Raw genomic sequence first — 24,680 nt, 5'->3', positions numbered from 1 at the left:
TCAAAAAGTAAAAGTAGAATATCAAGATGCAGCAGTTTACATACACGGAGCTATTGAATTTTGAGAATTACATGGTGTATCTAAATTAACTGCAAATTTTTTACTAACATATCTTTTAGTATTATATGACGACGGTAACGAATGCAATTGCAGAAATAAAATACTCATATGAGCTAAATTAGACTGAGGGAGATTAGATTAGAAACTCTGTTCGTTTCGTAGTGAGGAGATCATCGAGGAAGTGCGACATGTCAGTGTGAAATACGTGATATACAATTGTAAAGAACTGTTCATTCCGTGATTCTTAAGTGAAAACGTTCTCCATGATGTGAGAAAAATAAAAGGAAAAAAATGCGGTTCAATTAGGAAGTTTATATTAAACTTTTAAATGTACATATACTGAAATACATAGGGCAATTCTTAGGCTATTACACCCAATCCTTGTCAAAACAATAACATTTTGGAAGTCTTTCTGATACATATCACATTACTACAGCGAAGTTGTGCAGAAGCCGTGTATTAAAACGCGATCATGTTAGATTATAGGCGTAATCATAAGTACATCAACTGTTTCTGCTAAGAAATTCGCACATGCAGTAGATGTTGGCCACCAATAAGTCTTTTAGCATATTCTGAACCATAGTTCATTAGCAGTCTCAGCTTTTTATACTTGCTGTTAAGTTACAGAAAATGTATGCTCTCTAATAATGGCCTACTTTCTGGATTAAAGTGAACGACTAATAAATAATTCTGAAAATTGTTCTTATTTCTGATATTGATTCCGAGATCTGAGATATCGGTTTGAAAGATATGTCTGTTAATCGTGAGTGATTTCATTAATGAATAAATGTGCTAAGAAGTGATAGTATGCCCAATTTTTTGAACAGCCTTGTGCAAGACATTCTTGAATTTACACCACAAGTGATTCATATTACACGCTTTTGGATCCAGAAAACTTTAAGTTGGCTGTGTGATTTGTCTCAAAAATACGATAGCCCATGACCTTATCCAATGGAAGTAAGTACAGAACGACAGTTCTTTTTTTGGTGTATCACCTATGTCTGACATTATTTGTACTGAAACAAATTTTTTTAAGCGTTTTAGGTTTTGCTGTGTGCTTGTGCCAGTTACATTTAATATCAAGTTTTAATACCAAGTATTTAACATAGTCAACTTCTTCTGTCTGCAGGTCCGTATATTTTTGCATCCGTTAGGTGGAAACCTTTCCCAGGTTTTGAATATATTTCTGTCTTTTTCATGGCTTAGTTACAGAGAGGTGGCTTGTAACCATTTCCTAATGTCCAAGAAAATTTCACTGTTATCTCTTTATAAAATAAATGTGATTTTCTATTTATTACAATGTTTTTATTATCTACAAACAAAACAGTGTTAACATATGGTAACTTTACTGTTGAAAGGACAGTAATAAACAAACAAGGAAACATATACGCCCTCACATGGAACCTTGTAGGACAACTCACGTAATTAGTTCGCACTCAGATGAAGACTATTTCTTTGCGAAGCCTTTTGTTTCTTGTTAGATAGATATGGCTTGAACCATATTCTAATTTACTTGAAAAGATGTTCTGATTTACGCTTTTGACAGTCTCAGAACACGTAGGAAACCTGTAATTAATTGTTTTAAGAATTACTGATGGCTATAAAGTCAGTGTTCCTATAGCCTGAACAACATAGCCAGTAGACTGTGTAAACCACACGGAAAGCACTCCAAGTGGCATGAGGTCCGAGAAGATGTGTGCGGCATAAGGTCTGAGAGGATATAAATGCAGTGTGATACTGTAGACGTATTTTTTATCAGAATAAGTCAACAGAGGCCGCTGATAGAGTTCCAACGTTGGGTAGTTGTAGGAGGCCACGAATTCTGTTCTTTGACCAAAGGGATTTCTAGTTGGTGTAATATATGGCAGTTTGCTCTAAATTTAGAAAAAATTAAGTTAATGCAGATGAGTAGGAAAAACCATCCCATAATGTTCGAGATACAGTTTTGGTAGTGCACTGCTTGACACAGTCATGTCGATTAGACAGAGAAATGTCGATTAAGTATCTAGGCGCAACGCGCTGCCATAGGTCAAACGGATATCAACTGCGTTTTTTTAAATAGGAACCCCCATTTTTATTACATATTCGTGTAGTACCTAAAGAAATATCAATGTTTTGGTTGGACCACTTTTTTCGCTTTGTGAAAGATGGCGCTGTAGTTGTCACAAACGTATAAGTACGTGCTATCACGTAACATTCCGCCAGTGCGGATGGTATTTGCTTCGTGATACATTACTCGTGTTAAAATGGACCGTTTACCAATTGTGGAAATGGTCGATATCGTGTTGATGTATGGCTATTGTGATCAAAATGCCCAACGGGCGTGTGCTATGTATGCTGCTCGGTATCCTGGACGACATCATCCAAGTGTCCGCACCGTTCGCCGGATAGTTACGTTATTTAAGGAAACAGGAAGTGTTCAGCCACACGTGAAACGTCAACCACGACCTGCAACAAATGATGATGCCCAAGTAGGTGTTTTAGGTGCTGTCGCGGCTAATCAGCACATCAGTAGCTGACAAACTGCGCGAGAATCGGGAATCTCAAAAACGTCGGTGTTGAGAATGCTACATCAACATCGATTGCACCCGTACCATATTTCTATGCACCAGGAATTGCATGGCGACGACTTTGAACGTCGTGTACAGTTCTGCCACTGTGCACAAGAGAAATTACGGGACGATGACAGATTTTTTGCACGCGTTTTATTTAGCGACGAAGCGTCATTCACCAACAGCGGTAACGTAAACTGGCATAATATGCATTATTGTGCAACGGAAAATCCACGATGGCTGCGACAAGTGGAACATCTGTGACCTTATCATGTTAATGTATGGTGCGGCATTATGGAAGGAAGGATAATTGGCCCCCATTTTATCGATGGCAATCTAACTGGTGCAATGTGTGCTGATTCCCTACGTAAAGTTCTACCGATGTTACTACAAGATGTTTCACTGCATGACAGAATGGCGATGTACTTCCAACATGATGGATGTCCGGCACATAGCTCGCGTGCGGTTGAAGCGGTACTGAATAGCATATTTCATGGCAGGTGGATTGGTCGTCGAAGCACCATACCATGGCACGCACGTTCACCGGATCTGACGTCCCCGGATTTCTTTCTGTGGGGAAAGTTGAAGGATATTTGCCATCGTGATCCACCGACAACGCCTGACAACATGAGTCAGGGCATTGTCATTGCATGTGCGAACATTACGGAAGGCGAAATACTCGCTGTTGAGAGGAATGTCGTTACACGTATTGCCAAATGCATTGAGGTCGGAAGTTCCATGCGGCTTTTCGCGGATGATGCTGTAGTATACAGAGAAGTTGCAGCATTAGAAAACTGCAGCGAAATGTAGGAAGATCTGCAGCGGATAGGCACTTGGTGCAGGGAGTGGCAACTGACCCTTAACATAGACAAATGTAATGTATTGCGAATACATAGAAAGAAGGATCCTTTATTGCATGATTATATGATAGCGGAACAAACACTGGTAGCAGTTACTTCTGTAAAATATCTGGGAGTATGCGTACGGAACGATTTGAATTGGAATGATCGTATAAAATTAATTGTTGGTAAGGCGGGTGCCAGGTTGATATTGATTGGGAGAGTCCTTAGAAAATGTAGTCCATCAGCAAAGGAGGTAGCTTACAAAACACTCGTTTGACCTATACTAGAGTATTGCTCATCAGTGTGGGATCCGTACCATGTCGGGTTGACAGAGGATATAGAGAAGATCCAAAGAAGAGCGGTCCGTTTCGTTACAGGGTTATTTGGTAAGCGTGATAGCGTTACGGAGATGTTTAGCAAACTCAAGTGGCAGACTGCAAGAGAGGCGTTCTGCATCGCGGTGTAGCTTGCTGTCCAGGTTTCGAGAGAGTGCGTTTCTGGATGAGGTATCGAATATATTGCTTCCCCCTACTTATACCTCCCGAGGAGATCACGAATGTAAAATTAGAGAGATTCGAGCGCGCACGGAGGCTTTCCGGCAGTCGTTCTTCCCGCGAACCATACGCGATTGGAACAGGAAATAGAGGTAATGACAGTGGCACGTAAAGTGCCCTCCGCCACACGCCGTTGGGTGGCTTGAGGAGTGTAAATGTAGATGTAGATGTAGATGAGGTTGACGGACATCATTTTGAGCATTTATTGCATTAACGTGGTATTTACAGGTAATCGCGCTGTAACAGCATGCATTCTCAGAAATGATAAATTCACAAAGGTACATGTATCACATTGGAACAACCGAAATAAAATGTTCAAACGTACCTACGTTCTGTATTTTAATTTAAAAAACCTACCTGTTACCAACTGTTCGTCTGAAATTGTGAGCCATATGTTTGTGACTATTACAGCGCCATCTATCACAAAGCGAAAAAAGTGGTCCAATTAAAACATTCATATTTCTTTACGTACTACACAAATATATAATAAAAATGGGGGTTCCTATTTTTAAAAAAACGCAGTTGATATCCGTTTGACCTATGGCAGCGCCAACTAGCGGGCCAACCATAGCGTCATCTGCTTTCCCCCTTCAAGCTAGACAAGTTCCGTTCTTTGTAGTTTTTTCGTTTGACGCTTATTTCGTGAGAGATTTTGCCGGGTTACGATCAATAGACCACCCTGTGCAGCACTTGTGCGATCCATTCTTGAGTTCTGCTCGAGTGTTTGGGGCTCACTCCAGGTCGGACTGAAGGAAGACATCGAAGCAATTGAGTGGAGAGCCTATAGATTTCTTACCGGTAGGTTCAATCAACAGATGAGTATTGCGGAGATGCTTCGGAACTCAAATGGTAATCCTTGGATGGAAGACGATGTTGTTTTTGCGAAATACTACTGAGAAAATATAGTGAACCAGCATTTGAATCTGACTACAGAACGTTTCTAGTGTCGCCAACGTACAGAGATAAGGTAAGAGAAATTAAAGTTCGTATGGAGCCATATACACAGTCATTTTCCCTCCCGCTATTCTCGAGTGGGACAGGAAAGGAAACGAGTAGCAAAGGTACAAATTATCCTCCGACATGCGGCGTACAGTGGCTGGTGGGCTGTGTATATAGACGTAGGGATCTCACAGGAGTCACGCCGCCGTAGACCACTGTTATCGAGATTATTGCAAAGAAAAAACGTCAACGACCCATTAAATACATGAAATGTACACTACTGGCCATTGAAATTGCAACACCAACAAGAAATGCAGATGATAAACGGGTATTCATTGGACAAATATATTATACTAGAACTGACATGTCATTACATTTTCCGGCAGTTTGTTTGAATATATCCTGAGAAATCAGTACCCAGAACAACCACCTCTGGCCGTAATAACGGCCTTGATACGCCTGCGCATTGAGTCAAACAGAACTTGGATGGCGTGTACAGGTACAGCTGCCCATGCAGCTTCAACACGATACCACGGTTCATCAAGAGTAGTGACTGGCGTATTGTGACGAGCCAGTTGCTCGGCCAACATTAACCAGACGTTTTCAGTTGGTGAGAGATATGGAGAATGTGCTGGCCAGGGCAGCAGTCGAACATTTACTGTGTCCAGAATGGCCCGTACAAGAGCTGCAACATGCGGTCGTGCATTATCCTGCTGAAATGTAGGGTTTTGCAGGGCTCGAATGAAGGGTAGAGCCACGGGTCGTAACACATCTGAAATGTAACGTCCACTGTTCAACGTGCCGTCAATGCGAACAAGAGGTGACCGAGACGTGTAACCAATGGCACCCCATACCATCACGCCGGGTGATACGCCAGTATGGCGATGACGAATACACGCTTCCAATGAACGTTCACCGCGGTGTCGCCAAACACGGATGCGACCATCATGATGCTGTAAACAGAACCTGGATTCATCCGAAAAAATGGCGTTTTGCCATTCGTGCACCCAGGTTCGTCGTTGAGTACACCTTCGCAGGCGCTACTGTCTGTGATGCAGCGTCAAGGGTAACCGCAGCCATGGTTTCCGAGCTGACAGTCCATGCTGCTGCAAACGTCGTCGAACTATTTGTGCAGATGGTTGTTATCTTGCAAACGTCCCCATCTGTTGACTTAGGGATTGAGACGTGGCTGCACGATCCGTTACAGCCATGGCGATAAGATGCCTGTCGTCTCGACTGCTAGTGATACGAGGCCGTTGGGATCCAGCACAGCGTTCCGTATTATCCTCCTGAACCCACCGATTCCATATTGATCTAACAGTCATTGGATCTCGACCAACGCGAAGAGCAATGTCGCTCATACGATAAACCGCAATCGCGATAAGCTACAATCCGACCTTTATCAAAGTCGGAAACGTGATGGTACGCTTTTCTTCTCCCTACACGAGGCATCACAACAACGTTTCACCAGGCAACGCCGGGCAACTGCTGTTTGTGTATGAGAAATCGGTTGGAAACTTTCGTCATGTCAGCACGTTGTAAGTGTCGCCACCGGCGCCAACCTTGTGTGAATGCTCTGAAAAGCTAATCATTTGCATATAACAGCATCTTCTTCCTGTTGGTTAAATCTCGCGTCTGTAGCACGTCATCTTCGTGGTGTAGCAACTTTAATGGTCAGTAGTGTATTCGCAGTTGCGAATATGGACAACCGACAACTGTGTAATGGAATGACGACAATAAAAATCTTTGCCGGACCGGGACTCGACCCCGCATTTCCCGCTTTAAGCGAGATATCGCCTTAAACCCTTTAACTATCCGTGCACGACTCAGAGCCACACTTAAACTTCCATACGTCGTCGTTCATGCGTCACAAATTGCACTCGTACACATTATGTAATTCCTGTACAGGGGGAGGATATTTTAATTGGAAGTCACTGTCTGGTATCGGCGGATAAACACGATATTGCAGTCCTGTGTTGTTATGAACAATGCAGTGTTCCTGGCATTGCAATATCGAACCATTAAATGTAATCATTACACTGGCAGGCGTGAAATATTAACTGTTATTTCGCGCTCTGAAGCACCCAATATGGATTGATTGTTAGATATCTGTCTCATTTACTGCAGAGGACTTCCGTCACAGCTCAGTTGTGGACATCAGTGATAGAGTTAGCAGTCGACAAGTGACAGGCTTCCCTTTCCATTATTGTGCTGTTTCTAAGTATTCCCAGATAACAAGAGCGAATACGTGACTTCTGTTAGAGTGGTATAACTAAGGATATGTGGCAGTAGAGCAGTGACAAAATGTTTTTGAAGTTTTGAGATACTTTATTTGATGCGCCTATCATGTTGGAATTTATGCAAGTACCTGGAGAACTGTATTTTACCGAAGTGTGTCATGGAGATACTCAAAGTTGTTGTAAGTTATGTGATGGTGCCAAATGAAAGTTCACGAGTTAAGAGGGAATGTGATGTTATTTCAATGATTACAGTACCGAGTTAAACTTATACAGATCCTGATAGACCAAGACCACTTATCAGTATGACGTTGCACCCACTGTGACTTGAATACGAGTTGCATTCAAGTTCTGAGGCCTCCGATTTGTTTTCTAATTAACTACTCACCCGAAATCGATGAAACTGGCGTTACTTCTCGACGTAATCGCCCTGCAGACGTACACATTTTTCACAACGCTGACGCCATGATTCCATGGCAGCGGTGAAGGCTTCTTTAGGAGTCTGTTTTGACCACTGGAAAATCGCTGAGGCAATAGCAGCACGGCTGGTGAATGTGCGGCCACGGAGAGTGTCTTTCATTGTTGGAAAAAGCCAAAAGTTACTAGGAGGCAGGTCAGGTGAGTAAGGAGCACGAGGAATCACTTCAAAGTTGTTATCACGAGGAAACTGTTGCGTAACGTTAGCTCGATGTGCGGGTGCGTCGTCTTGGTGAAACAGCACACGCGCAGCCCTTCCTGGACGTTTTTGTTGCAGTGCAGGAAGGAATTTGTTCTTCAAAACATTTACTTAGGATGCACCTGTTACCGTAGTGCCCTTTGGAACGCAATGGGTAAGGATTACGCCCTCGCTGTCCCAGAACATGGACACCATCATTTTTTCAGCACTGGCGGTTACCCGAAATTTTTTTGGTGGCGGTGAATCTGTGTGCTTCCATTGAGCTGACTGGCGCTTTGTTTCTGGATTGAAAAATGGCATCCACGTCTCATCCATTGTCACAACCAACGAAAAGAAAATCCCATTCATGCTGTCGTTGCGCGTCAACATTGCTTGGCAGCATGCCACACGGGCAGCCATGTGGTTGTCCATCAGCATTCGTGGCACCCACCTGGATGACACTTTTCGCATTTTCAGGTCGTCATGCAGGATTGTGTGCACAGAACCCACAGAAATGCCAACTCTGGAAGCGATCTGTTCAACAGTCATTCGACGATCCCCCAAAACAATTCTCTCCACTTTCTCGATCATGTCGTCAGACCGGCTTGTGCGAGCCCGAGGTTGTTTCGGTTTGTTGTCGCACCCACGAACGCACTTTCGACACATCCATAACTCCATCACCACATGTCTCCTTCAACTGTCGATGAATTTCAATTGGTTTCACACCATGCAAATTCAGAAAACGAATGATTGCACGCTGTACAAGTAAGGAAACGTCGCCACTTTAAGTATTTAAAACAGTTCTCATTCTCGCCGCTGGCGGTAAAATTCCATCTGCCGTACAGTGCTGCCATCTCTGGGACGTATTGACAATGAACGCGGCCTCATTTTAAAACAATACGCATGTTTCTATCACTTTCCAGTCCGGATAAAAAAAATTGGAGGCCTTAGAACTTGAATGCACCTCGTACATGCACTGATTCGATCGGAAAGGGTGTCATAAGGCCTTTGTATCCTCTCCTGAAGCAAGATGGCCCACAACTGCTGTTACTGGTCTCTTACATCCTCGGTACTGGCTCTGGAACGGAACTGACGTCCGAGCTTGTCCCAAATATGTTATATCGGGGACAGATCTGGGGACCATGCATTCCTTGGAAGTACCTAAACATCCCACAGGTACTTCATAGACACATACCATGTGTGGACGACAATAGTCCTGTTGAAAAATGGCACTACGACACTGCCAACGTATGAGGGCACAGGATGTCCATGAGATACAACTGTGCCATCAGAGTGCCATCAATCATTACCAGCTGTGTTCTGAAGTCATATCCTATGGTCACCGCACCACGTTAACAGTTGTAACACTGCTGAGAGTCTCCAAATCACTGGAAGAATAGGACTTTTTCCCAGGTCTCCGCCATAACCACCGACGATGGTTGTAAATAGGGAAGCAAAGCGAGACAAAAGTAGTTTTATGAGGAATAGCCAAGCCCAAGTAAGCAGCAGGAACCGAGACGGGGCTATGTACTTACCTTGCATCGGTGGGGTGGGGTGGGGGGGGGTCTTCCAGGAAGCGGATTTGGCCAAAGATGAGTCTTGTGCCTCTCGCGTACCGCCCTGTGGACGACAACAGCTTCCGGGTACGTACGTCGAGACGATCAAGACCGGATATCAGGAGGTCACAGGACCACTTACATGTGATCTGAACATACAGTGGAATCTTCTCGAAGAAAAACAAGGGTGACGCACGTCACTGGAGAGTATTTATACTGGAAGTTGTAGCGACCCAGCGGTCAGTCGGAGTCATTTGGATTTGGAGTCGGTTTCAATCCGTTAATCGTCTTGTCGCGATTCTTCGGTACCGAAGAATGTGGAAGAAACATCACTATGTGACGGAGTAGGAGCAGGAGCTAGTAGCAGTTCAATAGAGTGCCTCAGATTGTCATTTTGTAACACTACACCTCTCTATGGAATTTACAACCACTCCTTACTCGTAACGTATCAAGTTCCTTAACTGACAAAAACCAATCGGCAGTTGCTTATTGTCTTCCTTGTTCAGGTACTTTAGCAGATGCTGGCGGATCCACGAGCCCTCCACACCGCTCCACAGTCGCAGGTAATAGTCCTGCTTTCATCTGCCTCTCCAGGACTCGACATCGGGGCAAACACAAGTTTTGGTGCTAGGTGTGGGGCACTTGAGGCAAAAATTAACTATCCACATCGTAGAACAGGTTGGTCATACAGTTGACCCTCTTAATGGACAACGAGCTGCAGATACGGTTTGTTGTAGGCTTCGTGTTAATGGAATGGAAAGAACCTGGTTATTTTCGTAAAACCTCGGCCTGAAGTAAGGTAGAGAGTAATGGCTTTCAGACATACAACTGAAAAAATTTAGGGAATTTGTTGTAAGTTTCTATGGGACCAACTGCCGAGGTCACCGGTCCCTAGGCTTACACGCTACGTAATCTAACTTAAACTAACTTACGCTAAGGACAAAACACACACACACACACAGATTAGATTAGGTTAGATTAATACTAGTTCCATGGATCATGAATACGATATTTCGAGTCAAATTTTCCAATACATGACATAATTAAGTCGATATAACAACTTTTTAATTTTTTTATAATTTTTTGTTTGTTTGTTTTTCTTTTTTTCTTAATTTATATCTAAAAATTCCTCTATGGAGTAGAAGGAGTTGTCATTCAGAAATTCTTTTAATTTCTTCTTAAATACTTGTTGATTATCTGTCAGACTTTTGATACTATTTGGTAAGTGACCAAACACTTTAGTGGCAGTATAATTCACCCCTTTCTGTGCCAAAGTTAGATTTAATCTTGAATAGTGAAGATCATCCTTTCTCCTAGTATTGTAGTTATGCACACTGCTATTACTTTTGAATTGGGTTTGGTTGTTAATGACAAATTTCATAAGAGAGTATATGTACTGAGAAGCTACTGTGAATATCCCTAGATCCTTAAATAAATGTCTGCAGGATGATCTTGGGTGGACTCCAGCTATTATTCTGATTACACGCTTTTCTGCAATAAATACTTTATTCCTCAGTGATGAATTACCCCAGAATATGATGCCATATGCAAGCAATGAGTGAAAATAGGCGTAGTAAGCTAATTTACTAAGATGTTTATCACCAAAATTTGCAATGACCCTTATTGCATAAGTAGCTGAACTCAAACGTTTCAGCAGATCATCAATGTGTTTCTTCCAATTTAATCTCTCATCAATGGACGCACCTAAAAATTTTGAATATTCTACCTTAGCTATATGCTTCTGATTAAGGTCTATATTTATTAATGGCGTCATACCATTTAAAGTACGGAACTGTATGTACTGTGTCTTATCAAAATTCAGTGAGAGTCCGTTTACAAGGAACCACTTAGTAATTTTCTGAAAGACATTATTGACTATTTCATCAGTTAATTCTTGTTTCTCAGGTGTGATTACTATACTTGTATCATCAGCAAAGAGAACTAACTTTGCCTCTTCATGAATATAGAATGGCAAGTCATTAATATATATTAAGAACAACAAAGGACCCAAGACCGACCCTTGTGGAACCCCATTCTTGATAGTTCCCCAGTTTGAGGAATGTGCTGATCTTTGCATATTATGAGAACTGCTTATTTCAACTTGTCCGAGGGAGGTCTCGAACCTCCGACGGGGGGAGCCGCGCGAACCGTGGCAAGGCGCCCCGTACAGGGCGCTTTTACAACTGAGGAGCAGCTTTCACGAGTAGCAGCGCAGATCTTCACGAGTAGCAAGGCAGACCTCCACGAGTACCACTGCAGGGTTCACCAGGCAGAGGACCACAGCCCAGCAACCTGAAGTGCCATCTCCGGGCACGCCTTGCAGCAACACCAAGAGGCACAGAGCAACAAAAAAAGACAGCCTCTCCACAGCAGGGGTTAGTGAACACCAGCAAAATGTCACGGGATAACCACTTCGAAACTGCCACACAATCAGCCTCTCATAGACAGTAGGGAAGAGTCCTACAGTACTGATCACCTTAACCTTTTCACTTGCAACATGTGAGATACTTAAAAATTTGTGAATTTAATACAATAATCTGGTACTTAAACTAATGCCTTATGATGTACATGTATGATTTCCCCGAAATTTTACAAAAGTGACAGGTCATGTAGAAGTAAAAAAAGGTGGTTTTTCAGTTAGTACAAAAATTGTCTTCCAGTACTGGCCAGTGCCCCTACAGGAAGATTTTCAGGCATTATTGGTAGCTAACATCACACAATTAAAGAAAACCATTAAACTCATTGTTATTAGAACAAAGTTCATTAATTTCCAAACTCTTTGTTCACTTATTGCAATGATCACAAATAAAATACAGTATACTTTCTTGATCTACACAACCAACATGTGGCCACTCTTTGCATTTAGAGCACTGTACCCATTCTTCTTCAAACGATTCACAGCATATTACACATACTGTGCTCTCGTCCGTTGTTAGAGTGTCCCCACCAAATTCCAGCTTCTTTTGACACTTCCTATTTGTTGCATTCTTGTTTGAACTATTTACTTGTTCGCTTCTGTTAGATGCATCTGAAGTTTCTCTGTTGAGCGCTTCACCTGACTTCAAGTCACTTTCTGCCTTCCTTTTCTTTGCTCTCTGTCGTTCATTCAATCATCTAAAGTGTTCCTCGGGGCATGGAAAGACTCAACTACCTGCCTTGCTATCATTTCCCCTGATATTACTTCATTTATTGCCGTTCTCATATCCTCTTCAGCCCATTTTCCTTTCATTTTCTCCTTATTCTCAGTCATTTCACTTTGGAAAGTGAAGGGAAAGAGTTATTATTGTCGCCCTAACAATCTGAATGGTCGGTACTGAAAGACAACTCGCCGTCTAATACCGTACGACGATCATGCAACAAAGGGCTGCAGCGGAGTGTGGGCTGATATGAAACTTCCTGGCAGATTAAAACTGTGTGCCGGACCGAGACTCGAAGTCGGGACCTTTGCCTTTCGCGGGCAAGTGCTCTACCAACTGAGATACCCAAGCACGACTCACGCCCCGTCCTCCCAGCTTTACTTCTGCCAGTACCTCGTCTCCTACCTTCCAAACTTAACAGAAGCTCTCCTGCGAACCCTGCAGAACTAGCACTCCTGAAAGAAAGGATATTGCGGAGACATGGCTTAGCCACAGCCTGGGGGATGTTTCCAGAATGAGATTTTCACTCTGCAGCGGAGTGCTAGTTCTGCAGGGTTCGCAGGAGAGCTTCTGTAAAGTTTGGAAGGTAGGAGACGAGGTACTGGCAGAAGTAAAGCTGTGAGGACGGGGCGTGAGTCGTGCTTGGGTATCTCAGTTGGTAGAGCACTTGCCCGCGAAAGGCAAAGGTCCCGAGTTCGAGTCTCGGTCCGGCACACAGTTTTAATCTGCCAGGAAGTTCCATATCAGCGCACACTCCGCTGCAGAGTGAAAATCTCATTCCAGGTATTTTGCTATTGTTCACAGGGTTGCCTTTCTGGCGTATCTCGAAAACACATCACAGAGCATTTCGGTCAGTAGGTGGGATAGGAAGCACATCATTGTTTGTCGGTATTACAGTTGGTCAGTAGCACTGAAGAGGGCACCCGCCCTTCCAGGAAGCACTTCATTCATTGTCAGTGAAACATCCTGGTATTTTCCCCTGCTGACTTTTAAATGCCCAGTCGTGCCAACAAGAATAGGACGCTGGGCAAGCTGATGAATGTCTCTGAACAACCTGCTACATGTTTTTGCAAGCCAGAGACTGCTCTTTTCATTCTGGGAAATATACCTTGTGGCCTTTCTGAGAAGGCTGGAGGCACTTCATTCATAATGTTTTAGATGCACTGTTTCTCCCCAGCTCAGGGGGGTCAGTGTGCAGGTATTCCATAGATGTCACAGAGGTGCCAGTCAACAACAAAGCAAGCCACTACTTGGGAATTATAACATGCCGCAAGCTAGCGACAGAGCTGCCACTGGGATCAAAAGTGCCTACCTGCAGCGGTGGGCACTCAGCACAGGCCGCACAAACAAAGACCACCTACCTCTGCAAGGCCTTAGTAGTTAATGCAGAGGTTGCTAAATGACAGGAGCGTACCGTCTGAGTGCCAGTCACTATTCAAAGAGATTCCAACAGCCGCCACTTGGCGCATGAATGGCACATGAAAGCCCTTGTGCAGGCTACAGTAAGTGGCCAGCCACCACAATGAGCAGCAGTAAGAAGGCTATCCACTCCCACTGCTCTGCCCTCGTTTGATGCCCACAGAAGGTGCAAATGTGCGAACTTAAGACTCCATTGTTAAATGTAAATGTCGTGTGACTAGGGCCTCCTATCGGGTAGACTGTTCGCCGGGTGCAAGTCTTTGGATTTGATGCCACTTCGGTGACTTGCGTGTCGATGGGGATGCAATGATGATGATTAGAACAACACAACACCCAGCCCCTGAGCAGAGAAAATCTCTGACCCAGCCAGAAATCGAACCCGAGCCCTTAGGATTGACATTCTTTCGCGCTGACCACTCAGCTACCAGGTTGGACACTCCATTGGTGATACATAGAAGTGTCTCAGTGATGTTTCTTACGACTGATAGTTGTCTTTGGCCACCATCTATTGTGATTTGTTTAGCGTTGTGTAATAGACCTATAGCTGTGCATATAGATGTTTACGATTTTTTTAAATGGGTCAGAATACATAATCTGTGTAGTATTATTATGTAATTGCACATGTAGTTGTTGATCCTGCAGAGAGTACCCTACATTCATTCTCACCAACATATTATTATTATTATATCCTCTGTAATGTAACTGACATTGTAATTTGCCATAAAAATTTGAATTTACCGCGAAAATTTGAATTTCCTGGCAAATTTTGAATTACCAACCAATAGGGGGAGGAGTGTGTGGGGAGGGCTGCACGAATAAAAATAAGTATGTAAGAGTAAGTTGTAGAGAAGCTAAGTGGAAAGCGATCAAGCTACTGACTGATAGCACAGTGAAGGTGAGTCTGGTAAACAAACATAGTTTATGTGAATGACAGATTAATGGAAAAGAGAGTGTAAAGATACACGGTATTGCCACTAATGTAGCTAATACCGAAGGCATGGTGGAACTGGAAATAGAGATAGGGAAGTTGAGAGACGACAAGTTGCTCTCTCACCTATATTTCGTATACAGAAAATTATTAAAGATTCTCTTACAACTTTACACACCTTAAGCGAGACTGTAGAAAGTTAACGGCCTGAGCAGACGTTAATGGAGCCTGGTAGGGCGCTAAAAACATGAGGTTTTTTTATGGTTCTTAGTTCGTAGAAATGGCATGTTGGAAGTTGAAATCAATTGGCAGCAAGCCCATCCATCAGTAAATCTTGCCGGACAGGCCCATAGCCATACAGAACAGACAGAGCAGCCCATAGTCGAGACAGGTCTCCAGTAGGACAATGCCACTATACCTGCATTGGCGCCAGCCAAAGGCTGGGCTGGGGGCGACAGACTGAAGGGACATGTCTACACAGTGGAGTCGTAACCTAGCATTGTGTGCAGAGCCAAGTGTAATAAAAATTTACAAGTTTTTGTGTTTGCCGATATTGCAGATAGGCCTGCGACTCACTTCCATCAGCCGCCTCGGTTGTATGAGAAACATCGCCATCTGAGAAACATTTAGAGATAAAATCTTTATTACACCTCATAGCCAGGACTAACACGCTCCAAGGCACAGGCGATTTAGATAAAGATCTTTAAGATTGTATCTGTTCGCCTGTTGCCATGGGAAGCGACGCGACTTCGGAGGAAAACATCTTCTCCCTCTGCGAAAACTTAAAAAAGCCAGTAATTGGCGGTTTCTTTATTTTCCGGAGATGCAGGTTTCTTAACTCTTGCGCTGGTTCAACATGAGTTTGTGCTGTCGTGTAGGAGGGGAGATTTAGCGCTTCTAAAGCCCTTTGATTGGCTCAAGACGTGGTGAAGGCGGTGCCGTTCGTGCACTTTGCGGAAAAACGGAATTTTTTTTATCTGGAAAGGTGCAAGGCACTCGGGTTCTGGACTTTGGTCTGAAAGTGATCTTCTGATCGAAGCCCTGTCCTCTGCTGCACACATCTCGCCAGCTAAAAGTTACATCGCCGCATGAAGCAAACAGGCTAACGTACTGCTGCTCCGGCCTTGTCAGGCCATACAGATCTCAATCGCCACTTGCTCTCAGCTGCACCTATATGGACTTCTGTAGATTATCAACCAAAGTCTGTCCAGAATCAGATCAATTCAGATTGCGTTATCCACATTTTTAAGGCCAGAGTACTTGACTCACTTCTGCCACCCAGGATCCTTGTCCATTGTTCTCTTAACCCAACTATTAGTTGTTTACTGTATTAAATCAAAATTATAATTTACGTCTGTTTTTCTTTAAAAAAATAAATGTTGCTAGTAAATTTTACCACATTCTCAATAATTTTAAATAGTCAGCACCACGAGTTAACTTTCACTGTGGCGTCACATGCCAGGACAACTTTCATTGTGGCGTCCCCTGCCAAGATCTCGGATTGATGGCACCTTCTGTGACTGTCAGATCGTGTTGCCTAGCATAGTCATTCAATTTGATGTTCCTTGTGCAGAATTTTGAATTGATGGCACCTTCTGTGACCGTCAGATCGTAGATAATGTTGCATAATGAAGTTTCTGTTCCCCATTATTAATATGGTGCACTGGGTAGAATAGATTCGCGTTGCTGGCGCCTAGACATAGTACTAATATTTAATTATTGTATGTGTGTATTTTCATGTTGTGGTTGTGACTTCGGTGTCACTTGATTGTTTCTGAGGCGAACGGCGTTGTGCTGATTTGTTAGAATAGATTGTGATTTTTGTTTGTTAGCATAGACAAGCGTGCTGTTATTTGAATTCGTTGTCAGGAACGAGGAATCAGTAGCTCACGTGAGCGTAATTTAGAGTAGAATCTATGTGGCATAGTAATGGGTAGTGTTTAAATTCTTTTGGGTCAGAATTAGAGTGCATGCTCACAAGAAACAAGGCACGTTTGCTACAGAGTAGCGGGAGTAATTGTGTTTTGTTAACCATGGATCCACGTCAGATTATTAGCGGTGACTAGGCAGATATTACGCAGGATTATCAGGTAAATGCAGTTGCAGACCGGACAGAAATGTCGAATGTAGAACCTGCAGAGCGGGACGACATGTCTCAGTCAGACGACGAAAGTGAACGGGAGACCGCAGCAGAACGAAATGTTGGCTCTGCTAGTACGAGACGCACCATCAGTGAAACTGGCAGACCAGAATCACGTATGAAACGTCACAGAATGATAGAGTCTCGATCGTCTAGTCCGGAAGGTGTTAGCGGTGAATCTCAGTTTGAGGCTCTCACGAAATTCATGCAAGAGGCAGAAAGGAAGAGACAAGAGGCAGAGGAAAAGAGACGAGAGGAAGAGGAGGAAAGACACAAATTAGTCATAAGAACGGTCACAGACGGAACAGATGGAGTCAAGAAAGAGATGGCAGGAATCCAAGAAGAACTAGAGAATGTCAAGAAAACGACAGTAGAAACCCGTGAGGTCACGGACCAGGCGAAGTGCGATGCCGAAACACTGCGACTGGTAGCGTAAATAGCACGAAAGGATGCATCAGTGGGCAAAGAACAAGTTAAACTGGCAAGAGCAGAGGTGTGTAAGACAAAGAAGGCACTTGCAGTACTCCAAAAGCAAGGGAAAAAAAAGAAAACAGTTCAAGAACCGCAGGAACAAATGAGTGAGGCGACGAAACGAATTGAAGAGATAGAAATCAAGCAGGCCGAAATCTCGGAAGTTAAACATCAGCAGTCCCGAGTCGTCGCGCAACAAAACGAATTGGCTAAAGACGTTCGGCAGGAATATGGGCGGGCCACGCAATTGCAAACACAAACTCGTCCGGTAGAGCGCCATAGAGAGGATTGCAGAAGTGAATAAAATGTTTTGCGACTCTCCGAACCGCTATATGAGGGCACACCCCCTGCACATAGGCGAATGCAGCAGGAATATGCTCCTGCCGCGGCGGAAAGCGTAATAGAAAGTGCTCCGTTGGTACCACGCAGCATGTCAGAGACCGAGCCGGAAAACAATTCTACAAGCCTACGGAGGTCAGAAACGTTATTACGTGAATCTGACAACACGAGGGGACACCATAACAGTGCACGAGGATCGTTTGGGCACGGATACATGGAATCACGCACTAAGACGACAGGGAAAATTCGTACGGCGGATACGTCGAACCTTCCGCCCACAAACTTTTCTTGACCGTCCAGAATTTTCAGGTCTACAAGGAGGCAAACAACGCATTACAGTCAAAGTTCTGGATGGCACAGTACGATCACGTGCTACCAGAATCTTGGCCTCTGAAGTACAAGCTCCAGTTTATCTGTGGTTTCTTAGAAGGGTCAACTGCAGAACATATGCGCGGAGTTGGGGAGACTTGTCGCTCCTACCAAGAATTTAAAGACGCATTCCTTAGCACATATTGGTCGCAAGACACACAGGAGAGGATAAAACAGGAGATCATGTTAGGAAAGGACTTAGAAGCGTCAGGATTTCGAAGTCCTGTCAAATTCTTCGAATCCCTGGTCAAGAAATACCGATTCTTGGATCAACCGTACAGTCCCAAAGCAATTATAAGGAACTGCTACATTAAATTTTCCTTACGTTACCAGCAACTGCTCATCGGTAGATGCAGCGATTCAATCAAAGCTTTCAAGAGTGCGCTGTGCGAACTCGAGTACGTGAATGAAATTCACAACTCGCGGGAAAGAAATAGAAATAATGACCGTAACTGGCCAGATTTGCCAGAGAGGAATGACGATGGACGAAATGGGGGAAAACATCGATCGAATCGACACCAAAATTCAAACTTCGGAATAACCAGCCATCATGGGAAAATAGAGGACAAGGAAATTATAATCATAACAACAACTACTACTACCGACGAAACGGAAACTGAAGAAAGCAACAGAACTCGAACCAGGGCCAACGGGATTCTAAGGAACAACAACAAAGCAATAGCAGGACATACAACGGTCAAGGTCAATGGAATGACCAATGTAGTGAATGTGTGGAGTTGAGGGCACGTAACTCATCGCAGGGGTCACGCAGAGAAAATTCAAACAGGAATTGACACACAGACGCTGCGGACTCAGCTCGAAACAACGCCGCAGAAACTATCGGAACGAGCGATATTAACCTGTTAGAGTACTAAGACACAAGAGAATTGCAACGGGAAGAAAAGGTGCAGTATGTAAATAGTCTCCATGGACGAATTGTTTAACGCAATTTAATGTTGATATTGTGTTGCTTAGCGTAATTTTCCATTTGTTGTATTTCGGTGCTATTTTGTTTGTTTGTCATTTCCATTACTTTTCAGCATGATCCTTTTGAACGTGGTCAAATGAGTTGCGTATTTGTGACATCTTCACGCCAAAATTTACTGGAAGGTGTCAGACTGAATTAAAATTTCGTTGCCAGTTATATGTAATCACCAGTTGGCACTTTTTGTCGCATACCAAACCAGGCACGTTGCAGTACTGAGTACTCCAAACAACTTAATACTGTCATTATTGCTTTGGGCCTCACAATTGTCCGATTTCCGCAACTGAGTGTCGTACTGTCATAGCATTCTCGTAGAAGAACCTTCACAATCATCACCATGGTCGATGAAATTGTTTCTGTTTACTTTCCATGGTTTCTTGTACACTGTCCAAGGGACGGATGTACGTCACTTTGTTTTTCGTGGTGTCTAGACGGTAAATCGTGCCATAGAGCATGTGCGTCTAGATTTTCGGATGTGTTTCGTATGGTGTTAGCAATCCACGCTTTAGGCGTGTGTCGACGCTAAGACTCGTAGTGATATGAGCCATCACCTGTCGTGCGACCTAGCCTGTTCAAAATGGTTCAAATGGCTCTGAGCAGTATGGGACTCAACATCTGATGTCATCAGTCCACTAGAACTTAGAACTACTTAGACCTAACTAACCTAAGGACATCGCACACATCCATGCCCGAGGCAGGACTGGAACCTGCGACCGTAGCGGTCGCGCGGTTCCAGACTGAAGCGCCTAGAACCACTCGACCACAGCGGAGGCACCTAGCATGTCTCGTGGTGGAATTTTGCCAGCGCCATGTGAGCGCCGTCGGCAAAATATTCTGTATTGGGAATTAGCAAGGACAAGTACAAGTCATGGTAGAGTGGCGAACCACAGATACGGATATAAGAAGCAGAAACGAAATGACGGACCATGGATGAGAGTTAAATTAGAAAAACATTTATATATAGATATAAATAATTCATAATGATCGTGCCAGGATGGTTCCTTTGAAAGAGCACGGCTGACTTCCTTCCCCATCCTTCCCTAATCCGATGAGACCGATGACCTCGCAGTTTGGTCTCCTCCCCCCAAATCAACCAACCATAATGATCGTGTTTCATTTCAGCAGCAGCGATCCTAAAAGAGGAAACAGGAGGCATCCTTGTACTACGTACAATTACGTGAAATGCCACTTCAAAGTTTTCAGCCAAATCACCAGCGCCTCAGTGAGTAGATGCACTTCCTGGCCACTTCAGCGTCAGCAGACAACACCACCGGACAACGGAAAATAAAAGAGGAGTATACAAGGAATAAAATGCATGAAAATTCGCTTCGGTAGTATTAACAAAAGCATAGGGTAGTACAATAAGTTAGTATTTAGTATTGGGAGAAGTCTGCACGTTTGTTGGAGGTATAGAGGTAGCGCCAGCGTAAAATTAGTGTGCATGACACGAGAAGTACTAACCAAGAAACTAACAAAAACACGTGCACACACAAACAAACACACCTCACACCACATAATTTACATCCATACAACGTTAACAGGGCCCTGCAGTCATTAAATTTATTTTTGGATTTGTGTCCTTAGTAATAAATAAATAAATAAATAAATACATTAAGTAAAAAATGTTGTTGTTGTTGTTGTGGTCTTCAGTCCTGAGACTGGTTTGATGCAGCTCTCCATGCTACTCTATCCTGTGCAAGCTTCTTCATCTCCCAGTACCTACTGCAGCCTACATCCCTCTGAATCTGCTTAGTGTATTCATCTCTTGGTCTCCCTCTACGATTTTTGCCCTCCACGCTGCCCTCCAATACTAAATTGGTGATCCCTCGATGTCTCAGAACATGTCCTACCAACCGATCCCTTTTTCTAGTCAAGTTGTGCCACAAACTCCTCTTCTCCCCAATTCTATTCAATACCTCCTCATTAGTTATGTGATATACCCATCTAATCTTCAGCATTCTTCTGTGGCACCACATTTCGAAAGCTTCTATTCTCTTCTTGTCCAAACTATTTACCGTCCACATTTCACTTCCATACATGGCTACACTCCATACAAATACTTTCAGACACGACTTCCTGAAATTAAACCTATACTCGATGTTAACAAATTTCTCTTTTTCAGAAACGCTTTCATTGCCATTGCCAGCCTACATTTTATATCCTCTCTACTTCGACCATCATCAGTTATTTTGCTCCCCAAATAGCAAAAATCCTTTACTACTTTAAGTGTCTCATTTCCTAATCTAATTCCCTCAACATCACCCGACTTAATTCGACTACATTCCATTATCTTCGTTTTGCTTTTCTTGATGTTCATCTTATACCCTCCTTTCAAGACACTGTCCATTCCGTTTAACTGCTCTTCCAAGTCCTTTGCTGTCTCTGACAGGATTACAATGTCATCGGCGAATCTCAAAGTTTTTATTTCTTCTCCATGGATTTTAAATACCTACTCCGAACTTTTCTTTTGTTTCCTTTATTGCTTGCTCAATATACAGATTGAATAACTTCGGAGAGAGGCTACAACCCTGTCTCACTCCCTTCCAAACCACTGCTTCCCTTTCATACCCCTCGACTCGTATGACTGCAATCTGCTTTCTGTACAAATTGTAAATAGCCTTTCGCTCACTGTATTTTACCCCTGCCACCTTTAGAATTTGAAAGAGAGTATTCCAATCAACATTGTCGAAAGCTTTCTCTAAGTCTACAAATGCTAGAAACGTAGGTTTGCCTTTCCTTAATCTTTCTTCTAAGATAAGTCGTAGGGTCATTATTGCCTCACGTGTTCCAACATTTCTACTGAATCCTAACTGATCTTCCCCGAGGTCGGCTTCTACCTGTTTTTCCATTCGTCTGTAAAGAATTCGCGTTAGTATTTTGCAGCTGTGACTTATTAAACTAATAGTTCGGTAATTTTCACATCTGTCAACAACTGCTTTCTTTGCGATTGGAATTATTATGTTCTTCATGAAGTCTGAGGGTATTTCGCCTGTCTCATACATCTTGCTCACTAGATGGTAAAGTTTTGTAAGGCCTGGCTCTCCCAAGGCTATCAGTAGTTCTAATGGAATGTTGTCTACTCCCGGGGCCTTGTTTCGACTCAGGTCTTTCAGCGCTCTGTCAAACTCTTCACGCAGTATCATATCTCCCATTTCATCTTCATCTGCATCCTGTTCCATTTCCATAATATTCTCCTCAAGAACATCGCCCTTGTATAGACCCTCTATATACTCCTTCCACCTTTCTGCTTTCCCTTCTTTGCTTAGAACTGGGTTTCCATCAAACCTCTCGATATTCATGCAAGTGGTTCTCCTTTCTCCAAAGGTCTCTTTAATTTTCCTGTAGGCAGTATCTATCTTACCCCTAGTGAGATAAGCCTCTACATCCTTACATCTGTCCTCTAGCCATCCCTGCTTAGCCATTTTGCACTTCCTGTCGATATCATTTTTGAGACGTTTGTATTCCTTTTTGCCTGCTTCATTTACTGCATTTTTATATTTTCTCCTTTCATCAATTAAATTCAATATTTCTTCTGTTACCCAAGGATTTCTACTAGCCCTCGTCTTTTAACCTATTTGATCCTCTGCTGCCTTCACTATTTCATCCCTCAAAGCTACCCATTCTTCTTCTACTGTATTTCTTTCCCCCATTCCTGTCAATTGTTCCCTTATGCTCGCCCTGAAACTCTGTACAACCTCTGGTTCTTTCAGTTTATCCAGGTCGCATCTCCTTAAATTCCCACCTTTTTGCAGTTTCTTCAGTTTTAATCTACAGTACATAACCAATAGATTGTGGCCAGCGTCCACATCTGCCCCTGGAAATGTCTTACAATTTAAACCTGGTTCCTAAATCTCTGTCTTACCATTATATAATCTATCTGATACCTTTTAGTATCTCCAGGTTTTTTCCATATATACAACCTTCTTTCATGATTCTTGAACCAAGTGTTAGCTATGATTAAGTTATGCTCATTCATCATTATGCTCTTTTTATGTAAATGGATTATATCGATGTAATGACATTTGTGGGAGAATGTGGCACTTGACCACTCTTGAGGATTGTGCAGACTTTGAACACGACACGTGCCAGGCGGCTAGGGCAAAGGGAGCAGGCAGCTGTAATGACTCTCAGCTGTGGCAGCCCGGGTGTGGGGGACCCTCCGCTGCGACAGAATCGGGCCACGACCAGCTGACGCGCCTACGTCACACAGCCTGGTCGTCTACCGGTGCAGACAGCGGGACATCACAAGCCAGCACAGACAGCGGGACGCCACCGCTCGCCGGCAGCCATCCCCTAGCGACCAACCACCTGCTAGAGCACTATTCGAGGGACATATATGGATATGGTGTCTGTTCTTCCTCTGTGCTTTCAGTGGCTCAGATGGATAGGCCATCTGCTGTGTAAGCAGGAGATCCCGGGTTCGAGTCCCCGTGAGGGTACACATTTTCACCTGCCCCCGTTGATACATATCAACGCCCGTTAGCAGCTGAAGGTATTAATATATAATTCTAGTGTCGTTCGAGGAACAAGCGAGTCGCGTGGCACCACAGTCGATGCGCGCGCCGGGCCTAACTGACTCAGCGGGGTGTCGAGAGGGATGTGTCCTGTCGATAAATGGCGAGCTAATCCAATGTCCCGCGCCGGCAGGCGAGTTCCGACGCAGAGGTGAACGGGAAGAGCAAGGCTGGCCCACGTCCCACTAACGCTGAATGGATTTCTATGCCAGGGGGCAGGCTGCACGTCAAATGCAATGCTGTCACGCCAGTCGCTGATGGCTAACTGCTGCCAGTATTTCCAGTAAAGCATTTATTTCAAGTAGTGGGCAATGAAATGGATATTCCTGCCAGTGGTATACCTTAGGTATGTGGCGCCCCTGACAAGAATTTGAAATGGCGCCCTCTAAAGAACGCCCCTGGATGCAAAGAATGCACCCCCTTATCAATAAAGGGAGATTGATATTTTCCCTTGTCCCAAGAAAATGTGAAGGCGTTTCCTGGCATATATATATATATATATATATATATATATATATATATATATATATATATATATATATATATATATATATATATATATATGCAGTATTGTTAGTAATTTAAGACAGAACGAAACTAATTTACAGCGCAGAATCAAAGGTGTTATAAAGGATTAAGAAACAGAAACACACATTTAAATACAAAAACTCGTTATATTTTACAAAGTCTATTTCAAAATACATTGAGTTGCTAGGAATACCTATATCAAATTTAACTTAACGCTGTTATTAAGCTCAGTTAATCTACTTAAATGCTACTTTCCTGGTTTTGATTTTCGCAAAATTATCAATTAATTCCTCTAACAAGGGAACGTCCCCATCGCACCCCCCTCAGATTTAGTTATACGTTGGCACAGTGGATAGGCCTTGAAAAACTGAACACAGATCAATCGAGAAAACAGGAAGAAGTTGTATGGATCTATGAAAAAAATAAGCAAAATATACAAACTGAGTAGTCCATGC

This window comes from Schistocerca cancellata, chromosome 4, assembly GCF_023864275.1.
Source record: "Schistocerca cancellata isolate TAMUIC-IGC-003103 chromosome 4, iqSchCanc2.1, whole genome shotgun sequence".
NCBI lineage: Eukaryota > Metazoa > Arthropoda > Insecta > Orthoptera > Acrididae > Schistocerca > Schistocerca cancellata.
This window is presented reverse-complemented; position numbering follows the sequence as displayed.